This window comes from Canis aureus, chromosome 12 (genome assembly GCF_053574225.1).
Source record: "Canis aureus isolate CA01 chromosome 12, VMU_Caureus_v.1.0, whole genome shotgun sequence".
In the NCBI taxonomy this organism is placed as follows: domain Eukaryota; kingdom Metazoa; phylum Chordata; class Mammalia; order Carnivora; family Canidae; genus Canis; species Canis aureus.
In genome coordinates this window covers 26163848-26172734 of record NC_135622.1, presented here as the reverse complement: position 1 = coordinate 26172734, position 8887 = coordinate 26163848, and positions in this window count along the sequence as shown.

Below are 8887 nucleotides of genomic sequence, written 5' to 3'. Positions count from 1 at the left end.
GCCTTATTCCTTTCATCCTTTTCTCTAGAGCAGTTCCCTGTTCTTTGTTTTTGAGTCTTTCCTGATAAGTTTTTGAAGAGTACAAGCTAGTTGGCTTATAGAATGTTCCATATTCTGGATTTGTCTGTTTCCTCATTATTAGATTCAAATTAAACAATATGCCTGGATGATAGGTACCTCCCATATGTATGACCTAAATAAGTCACTTTGTATCAGTTTGACCAATCATTGGTGAAGCTAAATTTGGTTAAAGTAAATATTTTTTCACTGTAAGACTTTTTTTCCACTCTAAGATACTTTTTCACTTAAGAGAGAACCTGTGATGCTATGTGCATATCCAATTTTTTAAAAATTTTAATTCCAGTATAGGTAACATTCAGTGTGATGTGAGTAACCCTATGGTTTTAACATCCACTGATGATTATTAGTCTAAATTAGTTGTTAAATAGTTGTATCAAGGGAATTTTCTTTTTTCTTTTTTCTTTTTTTTAATATTTACTTTAGAGACTGAGATAGGGAGGTAGGGACAGAAGGAGAGGGAAAGAGAGAATCTCAAGCAGACTCCCATAGCACAGAGCCTGACTCAAGGCTCAATCCCACAACCCTGAGATCATGACCTGAACTGAAACCAAGAGTTGGATGCTCAACCTACTGAGCCACCCAGGCACCCCATAACATGGAGATTTTTCTAATTGTATCCTTCATTCTATATTTTTTAGCTGGCACTTTTTTGTGTGTGAAGAACAGCTATTTTTCCATTTTTCTTTCTTGCATACTTTGAATATTATTGGGCTTAGTTTCTTTTTATATTCAATGTATTAAAATTAATTATTCTATTTGATGTCTGAATCATCCCAAATTTGATAAGTGGGAGCTCCTCTAGGCCAGCTTTTCTGTGCTATTGATATGTCCCTTTCAATATTGAAGCACTTGCTTTGGGACACAAGGTGTTCCAGGCTAACTGTATTTCCCCTGGCCCAGCACTGTGATCAGATCTAAGTTTCATGGTACACTTTTAAAATCTTTTCTTGACTGCCCCTCCAAAATGGTAAGAAAATAGTTTTCTTGTTCTGAATTACTGCTGGGTTGCTAGCAGAAACCTTTTTTCCCCCTTTGTGGTAGACTGAGCCTCATTTTCATACATTAATGAAAATATTAAGGACCAACTATTACTTTAATATTTGGGAGCTCTTTAAATTTATAAATAAAAATGCAAACACTGCTCCTGTGCTCTTAATTTTTTTTTTTTTTTGAAGAAAAGTAATCATGTTATTGTAAATGTTAGTGTTTCCCAAAGTTCTTCCATTGGTCCACTGGTCTTTCATGTTTTCAGTAGATGTCCCCAGTCGACATGTCCAGGCAAAGGCCCTTCTTCAGATCTCCAATTTTATATTCAGCCACCTGCTGAACAGCTTCTCCTGGGTGCTTTTCAATACTTAGTAAGTAAAACAGCTTTTCATTGTCTCCCCTACCCCCAGTCCTTCTCTTAGGGTCCTGATTTCAGTTAATGAATCATAGACATAAAATATTGTTCCATTATGAAATGTACACAAATGTATAGACATTTTAAGACCATTCAAATTTCTCTAGCATCCCAGGGCGCTTTGGAGACTACTTCCCTAGAAGATAAACCAATCTCCTTAAAACCAGCATTCAAGGCTCTTCATAATCTTCCTGGAGGAGTTATTAGACACATCATCACACTCTGGACTGCTTGTCTCTCCAGGCCCATGCTCTAGTTTTTCTCATTTTGGTGATTTGCTTTCCCCTCTGCCTAGTGTTCTCACCCATTCTCCAATTTTAGTATATGTGCTGCCGAAGCGAGCACTCTCACCCATTCTCTGATTTGTCTGGCTAGATCCCATTTCATCCAGAAATTCTACCCCTCTATCCATTTTTTCCTTCCATACCAGGCTTATAAAGAGCCAAAAGTATCTTTACAGTGAAAGCTCAGGCAGCTGTCATCTTTCTCAAGTGATCAAATTTAGTATCACCAACAGTGGAGCAGATTGATATGTGCCCTTCTAATCTTAGTGACACCTTGCCCTTTCTTGATACATGCCCCGCTTATATTCCGAAACCTTGCACAGGTCTGTCATACTTAGCTATGTTGTATTAAATGTGCCTCTTTTGGGTGAACTACTTTAAGGTAGCACCTGTGCACTAGTCATCCAAATATCCGCAGTGCAGGGCATTATATAGATACACATTTCTAACATTAGACATGACAATAAAAACAATACAATGAAGTCGGGGAGGAAATAATTGCCAGAGGCTCAGATCTCCAGGGAAGCTTGACTCATCCCTTAATTGTTAAGCATAGCAAATAATGATTTGTCAGATTTTCCTGGAGGTGGAGAATTGAAGGAAATATTCAAGGTTGACAGATTCTAAACTTCAACTGTTTAAAAAGAAAGTTTGGGGATCCCTGGGTGGCGCAGCGGTTTAGCGCCTGCCTTTGGCCCAGGGCGCGATCCTGGAGACCCGGGATCGAATCCCACGTCGGGCTCCCGGTGCATGGAGCCTGCTTCTCCCTCTGCCTGTGTCTCTGCCCCTCTCTCTCTCTCTGTGTGACTATCATAAATAAATGAAAAAAAAAATTAAAAAAAAAAATAAAAAAATAAAAAAATAAAAAGAAAGTTTGAATTCATAGAGCAACCTATTGAATTTAATGAACTAAAGATTCCAAATATGTGGGATTTGTAGTTACTGAATTCTGGTTAACTGTAAGAATAGGATATACTTACCTGGCAGGGGAGATACCATGATCACTGTAAGAATAGGATACATGATTGTGTTCTCAAAAGTTTTTCTACTGTCTTCTTTCATGTTTTTGTGTTAAGTCTTTAAGGATAAGATAGATCCCTGAGGACAGGAGTAATGCTCTAATTTATATCCTTAAAATATTAGACCCAGAGTTGACATACAGTAATTACTGGCTTGAATTTTTAAAATCTGTTTTAATTGTGTCATTTACCAAACTTTTTACCACCCATCTAGTTTAGGTAGGAAAGATTTTTAAGAATTCTATTTTTAGTACCCATTAGTACTGACAAAGGCATCAAAATTTATGGCCTGTTCTAAGACACAAATCTTATTTATTTTTGTGTGTGGTCATGTACTTCTTTTCATCTCTTCTTCAGATTATTTGGGAGCCTGGAAGATTATTCATGTAATCTTTCTCCTTGCTCCCACATTTTTCCTCTTGGCCATTTTATTATTCCTTAAAACTACCCAAGGGACAAAAGGTAGTAGAGGTGAAGTGTGAAGTGTTGGGTCCTTTTTTGCTATTGGACTTGATTAAAATTTAGAGAAGAAAAAAATTGAAGTTTAATTGTTAAAATGACATTTTGAATCATTTGTGTTTTAATCATTCTTGTTGCTAAAATTAAAGTATACTGATTAGTGACCTATTTAGGCAATCTCTTTGCTTAATTTTTTGTACCATTTTCTCACTCAAAGTTTTTATTGTTTTGTATATAATAGATCATTTTACTTCTTCATATCCCTCTGCAATGGATAGAACAGAAGGAATCCCCACTTAATAGGTGATCAAAACTCAGGACAACCAAGATAAGGATGTGACTAGGACAGAGTGTCAAATTTGAATGTCTTTAGGGCCCAGTGAAATAGTTTGAGTAGGAGTGGTGGGGGCAACAGTGTGTTTGCTCCACATAAAGGTATTTAAATATTTTTTTTAAAAAGATTACATCAGCCAGTCAATATTGGTGGTGGCTTCTTTATAACCTCTGGATAAGATTCTATCTTTTTCAGGCTCTTTCTACCATATTTTCACTTAGAAATAAATACATTTGTGGAAAAGACAATAGGAATAGTCTTTGTTAAAATTACATTATCCTTTATGATGTGATATTAAGTTGAACACTTGTTACTATCAAGTTCTCTTAGTTTATGTGATGACAGGATAATGGTTCTTTATATACTAAACAGTGCTTGAATATTATTTATAGTCTGTTTTAAGACATGCTCCTAGTATTGACAATAGCTAACTGAATTTATAGCATATTTATCTAATAAGAACAAAAATAAGCTTAAAAGTAGAGAGAGAGGTACCCAAAGATATCAGAGTTCAGGTACTGTTTTGTTTGTTTGTTTATTTTTTCCAACTTCATTGAGATAAAATTGACATATAACATTGTGTAAGTTTGAGGTGTGCAATGTGCCAACTTGATAGATTTATATATTGCAGTATGATGACTATGGTAGCATTAGCAAAACACCTCCATCACAACATATAATTATTTGTAATAACATTTAAGATCTACTCTTTTAGCAACTTTCAAGTAGATAAATACAATATTTTTAACTATAATCACAATGCTGTGCATTAGATCCCCCAAATTTACTCATCTTCTAACTGGAAGTTTGTACTCTTTGACAAGCATCTCTGCATTTCTCCCACCCTCCAGTCCCTAGTAACCACCATCCTACTTTCTGTTTCTATAATCTTAGCTTTTTTTTCTTTTTCTTTTTCCTTTTTTTTTTTTTTTTTTTTTTTTGTAGATTCCACATAAGTGATACACAATTATTGTCTTTGGCTTAGTTCACTTAGCATAATGCCCTCAAGATCCATCCATGTTGTCACTAATGGCAAGATTTCCTTGTTTCTTGTGGCTGAATAATATTTCATTGTATATATACGTGGTATATACATGTACAAATATGGTGATAGATATACCACAAATTTATCCATATATCTATTAATGAACAGTTTTTTCTTTTAAGTATCTATTGAATGAATGAAGAGTCACGCAGATGCTTACTCAGAATTTGTTCTTACTTTACATAAAACTTGAATGAGCTTGGTGATTTAGTGTCCCAGTCTATTAGGATAGAAGCTACACATACAGAGACTTTGAAGTAGGAAGTGGAGCCTATTAGAGGCAGAGCAGGCAAAGAGGTCATAATTCCAGTAGTTTGACCATAAGAGGTAAAAGGTATTAAGAAAAAAAAGACCTAAGCACAGAACAGTAGTTCGTGGCTAGTCAGTAGGGTGTCAATTTCCTGAGAGAGTATCGGTATCTTGCTGACAATGATTCTGTGTCGTCCAGAAAAACATTTTACCAGTATCATTTGCACAAGAAGTCAGGAAAATTCACTTTATTATATTCAAAGTAGTTTTTAAAGTTAAATTTTAAAATGTTTTGAAACTTTAAAACATTTCAACAAACTGAAAATGTTTGTTTCCTGGAAAACCCATTTAGGAAGATGGAGTGGGAAAGACAGAAACCTTTTTGCTTGCCTCCCTTATAAAAGGTTAACTCCTGACACTCTCACCAATTATCCATAACATGCTGTCAGTTGTAAAATAGAAAGATGACGTTCATGTACAATGTATATTTAGTTATTGTTACTACAGTTGGTAAAATTCTGTGAGCTCTTCTCATTTGGGAATGTATTTTGCGACCATTATCTATTTGTTGATAAAGCAGGGTGTGGCGACATTTCCACATGGGTACCTTATTTGGGGTTTTATGAAGTCCTTTCATAAAAACAAAGTAGTTGGGTTTCAGACCAAAACAAATTAGAATTCTGGTATTTGCAGGGCTGCTTTTGTTTTTTTATTGTTTAAATGCTCCCCATTTAGTTTTACTTAATTCCTGAGTCAGGTGGATAACACAGTAGGTTTCTGGAACAAAATGCTGACTTCTAGCTTTGTTGCCTGAGGCTTGGGTAAGAGGCCCCTTTGCCAAACACAGCAATATTTTGGGCTTTTAAAGCCGTATTGTTCAATTTGTTAGTATTGAACATGGTGGACTGTGACCAGTCTTGATGTATATTGCTTTACTTTGCTTTAAAAGCACTTTATCTTGTTTGGTGAGAAGGAAAAAAAGGAAAAGAATGTTCTTAACAGTTTTCCTGTTTAAAATAATAGAATCTGAGTGTCAGAAGCAAATGTAAAGGCCATTTTGTCTAATCTTCTGCCTTAATTTAGGTTGATGTCCCTGTTAGGAATAAGTTGGCACAGTCATAATCTAACAAAAGGCATAATACATTTCAGAAATCTATAAACAGTCCACCTGCCAGGATCCACAAAAAAGCATGACAGTTACCTGGCAATATAACAATAGCAGGTGCTGAATGCCCTGATTTGGATACATCCACATCACCATGGGTAGGAGAAAGAAATCAGGAGTTTATCTGTTTAAATAGCTAGTTCTAATATAACCTAATCACTCTGAAATATGATATCTACATTTATTCATCAAAATAGCACATATTTAACCAGGATTTTTATTTAGAGAGAAGCCTGTGAACTACAAAGTATTAAATCAACCTCATGAGTTCAGCGACCAACTCATCTGGTTACCTTGAATTCTCTCCAAAACAGGGACACGAGATCAGCTTTCTTCTACTTCTGCTGAGCATATTCTCTGCTGTTACTGAATCAGGGCAGGTCTACACAGATTGCTACATTTTCATGACCAAGGACAGATTGAGAGGTAACTTTTACCTCTAGGTAAAAAGCATGATATATACCAGACTGATTCAGAAATTGGAGAAAGTACCCTTTATTTCAGAGTTTTTCTGAGAGCTAAAAAAAGACTACAGTAATTCTAGTTCATTCAGTTATATTCCTTTAACACTAAGGAGGAATATATGCAATTTACCTGTTCTGGGAAAATACATGCATTTTATTTAGAATCTGGTAATCAGAGACCTAGAGTTTGTTCAAACAGGTTGGACTAAGGTCCAGGAGAATGTGATGCTAGCTATAAGATGCTTATTTATCTGAGAATTAGTACATAGTTTGAGTGCAGGACTAGTGTTTTCTGAAATAGTATTCCTATATGTGAACCATAGGTAGGAATCAGAAAAGGCATTTGATGCCTCATAACACTATTGATTGGCTAAAAAGGGGAGGAGTAGGACAAGAGAAGGATGGAGCAAATGGACAGTACCTTCACCATCTATTCCTTTAACCACTTCCAGTCATCCAGGGAAAATACATTCTTTTTTCCATTTAGTTAAAGTTTTAACTGAAAGGCACTACATCTCCATAAAAGTATATAAATATTAAATGTGCAGGTTATAAATTTCTCACAAACAACACTCATAATTCATCATCCAGATCAAGAAACAGAGCAACTCTCACATCCCAGAAACCTCCCCTGGTTCCCTCCTTGTCTCTACTTCCATCATCCTTCCCCAAATTAATCTCTACGATAACTTCTTAAATCCTGGGGGCTTATTTTGGAATATTATGTAAATGGAATCCTGGGGTACCGAGGTGGCTCAGTCTGTTAAGCATATCTGCCTTTGGCTCAGTTCATGATCCCAGGGTCCTGGGATCGAGCCCCACATTGGACTCCCTGCTCCACGGGGAGCCTGCTTCTTCCTCTCCCTCTGCCTGCCACTCCCCCTGCTCTCTCTCTCTCTCTTTCTTTCTTTCTATATCAATTAAATACAACCTTAAAAAATAAATGGACTCCTATAGTATGTTGTATTTTGTGTGTAGTTCCTTTCACTTAAAATTGTATTTGTGAGGTTCATCTCTTATGTATAGCAGTACTTTATTTTCATTACTGCCTAGTGTTATATCATCTGAACATACCACGATTTATCCATTCTATCATAATAGATATTTAGCTTATTTCATTTCTGATGATTGCAAATAGTACTGCTATGAACATTCTTGTATGTGACTTTGGTTCACATTTTTGTTGAGGGTAGAATTCCTGAGTTAGTATGCCTATGTTCAGCTTTGGTAGACACTGACAGTTTTCTAAAGTAGTTATATCAATTTATATCCTCCCCAGCAGTATATGAGAGTCCCAGTTGTTCTATACTCTTGCTAAAATTTGATGCTATAATTTTTTTCGTTTCTGATTAGAGATATTTCTTTATGGTTTTAATTTGCATTTCTCCAACAACTAATGAGGCTGAAACCTTTTTCTTATGTTTACTAGCCATTTGAATTACCTCTTTTCTGAAATCTTTTGTCCATTTTTCTATTGGATTGCTATTTGGTTTTTTTTTTTCATTGAATTATAGGCGTTCTTCATATATTCTAAGTCCTTTGTCAAATATATGTATTGAAGATATTTTCTCTCAGTCTGTGGCTTTCCTTTTGGGAAGATTTTTTTTTAACCATTTCTTTTTCCATCAGAAATGTTTAATCACTGGGGCACCTAGGTGGCTCAGTTAGGCATCCAATTCTTGGTCTCAGCTCAGGTGTTGATCTTGGGGTTGTGACCAATGTGACTAATTCTTGACAATACAGCGTAAGCAAAAGTGATACTTGCCACTTCTGGATCTTGACTTAAAACATCAAGTATAAGTGTTATCACTTTCTCGTCTCTATTTCTAACCTGCCAGATATGATGATAACTGAAGCAACCTTGGAAGTTAGGTGAAATAAGTGCATAGAGATTCCTCACCAGCCTGGGTCCTTGAATGACCTCAAACAGAGCTACCTGGCTATGAATATTACTAGACTCTTCCATGAAACAAACTTCCATTTAATTTAAATCATTGCATTTTGAGGTCTCTCTGTTATAGCAGATTAATCTTTAATTATGACAGTATCTCAATCACATCATATCCAAAATTTGCTGATCAAACTTTCACCTAAATAACTTATGTCTATAGTTCCAACATAAAGGCTCCTAAAGTTACCTAGTCAGTGTTCCTCTCTTAACCAGTTTTCCTAAGTGCAGTTCCTACTACTTCTTAACATAATTCAGGATTTTTACTTCTGACCATGATGGAGTCACTGGTACTGAACTGGTCTTCTTGCCAAGACAATCAATCCAGACACAAATATAGGAGCAATTATGTTCAGGAAGTAGACAGCAGGCAATATAAGGCTGAGATTTCTGAGAGGAGAGAAACTAACAGGATAATCCCATGATTACCCAGCTCT